This window comes from Rissa tridactyla, chromosome 4 (assembly GCF_028500815.1).
Source record: "Rissa tridactyla isolate bRisTri1 chromosome 4, bRisTri1.patW.cur.20221130, whole genome shotgun sequence".
In the NCBI taxonomy this organism is placed as follows: domain Eukaryota; kingdom Metazoa; phylum Chordata; class Aves; order Charadriiformes; family Laridae; genus Rissa; species Rissa tridactyla.
This window is the reverse complement of record NC_071469.1, coordinates 48,725,817-48,732,105: the sequence shown is the minus strand read 5'-3', so window position 1 is coordinate 48,732,105 and position 6,289 is coordinate 48,725,817.

Here is a 6,289-nt window from a genome sequence, read left to right as displayed (position 1 = left end):
CAGCACGCAGGGAGTTTCCCGACTGAAAACAGTGCGGCTCAAAGGTTGTCCCTGCAAGGTTTGCCTGTTTGCTGTCTTCATTTGTCTGGAAAAGGATCCAGTAATTCTCCTTCAAATTTCCTTTACTCATTCTAAATGCCAGTTTACTTGCATAAATAGGAAGTGCTCCTGCTCCAGATAAGCGTGACAACTCTGCAGTGACTCTGGACTGAGATCAATGCGACTTGGCCATGATTTCATTAGGTCTATGAACTTGAATCAGTGCTCAGTGCCAGACCGTATGCAGGGGGAAGACAACAGGTAAGATGGGCAAGGGGAGAACTAGGTGTCTATAAATAGAAATAACCCATGTTGTGACTATTTCTACAGAGTCATAAGAAAAAGAAAATACCAGTTTAATTATTTAGTTGCATCTGTTGGGTTTTTAACCTAAATTTTAGGTGGCGAGGGACTGGAAAAAGGTGAAAGCTGGACCATTTGACCAACAGAGGTGTGAAGAACTTGGGCTAGGAGGTTTTTCATGTGTGATTATGAGATGTAGTTGCTGTTGCACCCTGTGCTTTTAAGGATGAAGCTTGTCTCTTCTACCCCTCACCCCCATTCTGTGCAGCAATGGGAACCTGTAAAACTAAAAGCCAAAGCTTGGGACTGACTGAAAAGTGCCACTTACGGGTATCCACCTGCCCCGTCTGAACATCTAATGCTCGTCCAGTAGATAAACGCATAGTCCCTTGGAAAGACACCTGAGGTTTTCAGGCGAAAGGCTCTACGTTCCCTTCTCCCTGTCCGTATAGCCATAAACTCACAAAAAACCTGCTTCTCACCGGCTGGTCTCTCCATTTGAAAACTTACAGGTCCTTCTTTTGTGAAACCTTTCTTTCCAAAGGGAGGGCCAGGTCTAGGCACAGTTAGTGCTGGGTGCCTTCAGCTGAGGACCGAGGGAAACAATATCCTCTTTGCCACGCTTCATACAAACAGGCAAGGGAAAAGGTTGGAAGCAGAAAGGACCGTAAAATGAGATCCAGGAATTCAGCAAGGCCACAGCAAAAGGAGCAGATTGCTAACTCGGAGCATCTGTCTCTGCCCTGTGAGTAAGTTACGAACTGAAAAGCAAGAGAAAGTGGAAGATCCTTTCACAAATAATAAACACTTGTTTGTCTCAGATTAAATGCAACACCTTTACATGTGGGCTCCAGCTGGCTGTAAGTAGGTGCACCTTGCACGGCTGTTACCTTCCTTGCCAATGAGAAGATTATCGTACATCCATCTGCTTAAAGGTTAATAACTGGCTTTTAAAAAGAGGAAGAAAAAAGGCAAATCTGTTTAGTTTACAGGAAGAAAAAATTGTTTTTCATTAAAACTGCCCGAACTTTGCCCTGCCTCAAAGTCGTATTCTCCAGCAGAGAAGGAACGCGTTAACCTAGGTGCTGTAGCCACATCTCCTGGAGAGGAATTTTTCCATGTGCTTTAAGCAACTCCTGTAATGCCAGTTAGGAAAGTGCAACTTCAAGAAAAGAATGTACATTTCTAATCTGGGTCCTGCCACTATCTGGAGTTTAAAGAGACTTTTTAGCTCTTTGGCAACATTCGGGCCAGGAGCGATTTGTGATGTAAACCCATACAACCAGGATGTTACTGAAACTGGCTTCAGGCTCTCAACAGTCTGAACTCTGCCAACATCTGGAAAATCTGGCTTTGAGTGCTCAGGGAGGGAAGGAATTTTTCTCCTACAAATGAGAGGAACGGATAAGCTTGCAACAGCACCTGCATTATCCGTTTCTTTGCAAGATGGAAAACAGCCATGCTCCATCTGAACCGAGCTGACGCTCCCAGGCAACTGATGGAAAGGCCAGAGGGGCTCTGTGGGTCTTGGTGGGTTGTTGACAGCTGCTGGGCACCTTCTCAGCTCTGCCTGAGCATGAAGGGCACTTTCTAGTTCACCCAGCATCTGGAGCTTGGGCTCCTACTGGTGCCTGTGCTGGTGGGTCCGTGGAGTCTGAAGGAAACGGCATCCCAGCTGAGTTCATTCATGGAGTGAAAGTGCCCTCCCGGAAACCGTTTTTCCCCATGTTGGGGTGGGGTAAGACCCCCTGGGAATCTGTGGGATGGAGACAAGCCCCCTCCCCTTGGTGTGGGGAGAAGCGAAGCCCAGAGAGCTTGGTCTGCCCCGCAGCCTAGCGCAGGCACCTCTGGGGAGCCCAGCAGAGCCGCGGCAGAGGAGAGGGTGGGTGAGGCTTGGAGGCTTCTGCCAAAGCGGAGCTGGGAGGGGAGGGAGTGGGAATAGGGGAGAAAGGAGGGATTTTTTGGGGGGAGCTGTAGACTGCCAGCCCCAGGTGTCTTCTCTTTGGATGTCAGGAGACCTCGTGCTGTGGTGCTCTGAGCGTGACTGTGCGGTGTAAAAGAGGTGGTTGCTGTAGCACGGGGAGCCGGGTGGCTGAGGCTCTGCGGCATCTTGTTGCCAAGTCACTCACTTCTCTGTGTGTCAGCCGTGATGGATTACCTGCTGCCTCCTTAGGGACTGCTGGGGAAGGGCTGGGAGACCCGTTTTTGGCTTAAGCTCTGCCAGAAGCAGCAGCTCCTGAGTGGTAAGCAAGGGAGACCATCCTCTTCTCTTCACTGGGGCCACAGTACCCTCTGTGCTGGCTAGTGGTGATGCTGAAGGGCTCTCCTCAGCCGGGAGCTGGCTGGCAGGATGCTCCCGCGCCCGGCTGCTGGCTGTTAACCATCTCTTTGTACGGGGAGAGGCAGCGGCCCGTGAGCTGCCACCTGTTGTTAATCTACCCCCGGCTAATCCGTTCTGCACTGTGTCAGCAGTTCAAAAGGGCACTGTTAGTATTTTTTGCCAACTTCAATTAACGTGAGATTTTGGAGGCCCCTCTGATCACATTTCATCTGTCATGAGTCAGGAACAAACCAGCCAGATTGCAGTTGAGAGAAGAGAAGGAGTTTATTGCAAACCAAACCAAAACAACAACAACAGTGTTTGTGCCCCCTCGGCCAGGGCGCCTGGGAAGCGGGGTCCTTCCCAGCGATGCCATCCCTTTCAAAAACTGGAAAAATAAAAAGCGGCACCCAGAAATTCCAGCCCCTCCACCTCCCAAAAAAAAGAAAAAAAAAAAAAGGGGGGGGCAAAAAAAAAAAGCTGCAAGTGCAATAATTTACTTCAAAAAAAAAAAAAAAAACCAAGTTAAAAAGAACCAAGCTGCAAGACCGTTTGTTCTTTTTTAATATTCCACTGTAATGAACTGGTAATACATGGCTGCATAGGCAATAACATTGCATGGCACAAACCTCACATGGCAACATTTTTAATGATTTTTTTTTTATTCTTTTTTTTCCTGAACTTTTTTAAAACTTTTTTTTTTTTAGTATGTTCTACCCCAGGCCCTTAAGCTAAAGAAAAAAAAAAAAAGTTGCGTTTATACAAGGTTACAATATTTTACAACAAGAAAAACAATAATATTGATTGAGGTTTGTTTTCTTTCTTTCTTTCTTTCTTTCTCCCAGTCTCTCTTTCAAACACTGCACACCTAAACTGATATATTATTATACATTGAAAACTGTCCTTCAAAATCAGTAGTATAAAAGTCCTAGCTCTACCTACCTACCTAGCTATGTGGGGGCGTGGGGAACCGTGTTACCAGCAAAGAGTTAAGGGGGTGCAAGGCTGCTCCGTCACCTCCTCCCAGCTCCCCTTGGGAAGCTGCAAAGGGCTGAATGACTTTCCATCCGATTCCGTCCCCCTTTCCCATTTGGGTTTAATTTCTCCTTCGGTCTGTTTGCTTTTTGCCATGTCAGTCAGAGCAGCAAAATAAACGCGGGGCTCTGCCTCTGCTTGATTATTTTTCAAACCTTTTCCAGGAAACTACCTTTTTGCCTTTGTTTGTTTGGAGAGTGTTTTACAACGTGCTGCCCGGTCTGGGTGTGCTCTGGGAAACAGGGAAACGCGCCTCCCCTTCCCGAAACACCTCTGCTGATGGAGAAACCCAGCCGGCAGCCCTGCTCGGGCAGCCCACCGGGTACACCCGGCCCGGCTTGGCCCCGCGTCCCCAGGGCTGGCGGGGCAGGGAAAGCCACGTGTGCCGCAGCTCTGCGACCTCACCTGTGACGCGCTGTCACCATGCGTGGCCTTCCCCTAACGCCCTGCCTGCGCTCACAGCTCGCACCAGGTGTGCTCCGGCTGGAGGGATGCGTGCTCCCTCACATGCTGCCGTGGGCTCTAGAGGAGAGGGAGGCTGGTTCTCCTTCCCCTGGCTGTCTCGGTCCTCTTCCCCGTGGGCTCTCCCCAGGTGGTGGGAGCTGACCTGTGCGGCACGTCAGGCAGCAGGAGCCTGGCCGCTGGCTGGAGAGGCCGCTGGGAGTGCGGGCGGGCGGTGGGCGATGCGCTGGGGGGCTGACTTAGCCCCCATCTCACTTCTCTCCTTGAGCTTGTTCAGACACAGCAGCCCTTGGAGTTTGGACCCCAAGGGGCCCAGCAAGCCCCAAGCCTGGTTCTGCACTGGTTTGCAGTTGCTACCAAAGCACTAGAAGTGCCTCCAAGTACTCGGCAGTGAGTGGTACCCAGCCGCTTTTAAGCAGGTGCTAGGGACCTGTGCTGCTCTCACTATTTACGTCCTCCTAATCTCAAAGCTCTGTGAGGTTTCCGGTGTTTCTAACTGTGGGCAACGGAGGGCAGCCACCTTGCAGGGTACCTGCTGCGCAGCCGCGGCCAGGACTGCTCAGGAGAAACGTTTTGATACCTCTGTGAGGCCGGAGAGGGCAGCTGAGCGAGCCCAGCTAGCCGGGTGCTGCACCCACAGAGGAAGCCACCGCGGCCACGGCGGGTGTCGGGGTGGCTGGGGCTTGGGAGACATTCTGCTGGTGGCCAGGGACAAAGCTTGCAGCTTCAAAGGCAAGCCCAGGACAGGGAGTCGCAACTCAATGTATGGACAGGAGTAAAATGCTAAATAAGAAATAAATAGAGAAGAAAGTCATAAATAGAGTTTAAAGGTATTAAAATAGTAATAATAATAATAATTATTTTAAAAGGCATCATCGTGGTAACTTGAGATTGCAAGAACAGCACTGACCCTGTGACCCTTAAGAAATGCAGTAGCCGCAGGTTGGCTAGATTAAGATACATATGTATATATAAAAGTATATATATATATTTATACAGTTTTTCTTGTTAATTTAACAGCTAGTTTTAAAAAAACTTTTAAATTAATTAAAAAAAAGTGTTTGTAAATACAGATGCACATAGCTTAAAAACTGCCTGAATAGCTGCATTCGGAGGCTTCTGGGGGGACCGCCTTCCAGCGCAACCCACCGATGTGGGCACGAGGGGCCGTGCCGGTGCGGGGGCAGCACCCGGAGAGGCGAGGCAGAGCCCGGCAAGCGGGAAGGATGCCCTGTGGCAGAGGGGCTCCTGGGAACAGCATCCCTGCCCTGGCCTCGTGATGCTTTCGGGCAGGCTCAGGGCTGGGCACGTGTGGTGTCATTTAAAATAGATTGATGGAGTCCAACATGTGCTTTGCACATGGATTTTAAGGTGAGAGAAAGCGGGGGCCAAGCCTCTATAAATGCCAAGTCTGCTGCCAGGAGACTCTCCTCTCTCTCTAACAAGACAAGGGATACGGCGCTTAATCCTCTGGGCTCTTAAACAGCTCGGGTGAAATCCTGGCCCCGTGGAAGTCCATGAGGAAGAGCTACCCTTTAACTTCAGTAGGGAATGCAGCTAACCTCTTGAATGGCTGTGGCCCTCTGTTGGAGCCGCCTTCGGTACCTGCAAGCCTGGTGGGACCTGTCCCTGTGTGCCCACCTGCCCCAGCGCCCGCTCCCCCGCTCCGCTAGCTGATAATTTGCCTCGTCAGTGATGTTAATGAGCTGTTTGGGCAGCGGCCCTTCACAGGACTGCCTGCTGACTGGGGCGAGCATCACGCTCCCCGGTGCACCTTGGAAAATGCTCTCGGCACTGAGCCCAGCTGCCTGCCCGAAATCTGCTGGAGACATCGCCTCCTGCCACCGGTCCCTGGGTGGCCCAGGACTCTCAGAGGCTTCCAGGTACAACCCTGACCGGTCAGCGTGATCCTGTCGGGTTCGGTCATCGGCATCACTTTTAGCACCTAGGCCCTGGTGCCCCATTGCTGAGCTGGGACATACATCCTGGCTGCTCGTGTGGGGAGAGGCCCTGGTCGTATACTCGGTGTGGTTAACTGCGTGCTGGTTCCCTGGGTTTAGGGATGCATGTCTCAGCATTTCTGAGGAGAGACAGTACTGCTGGTCTTTTCTTATTCCAATAAATATATAT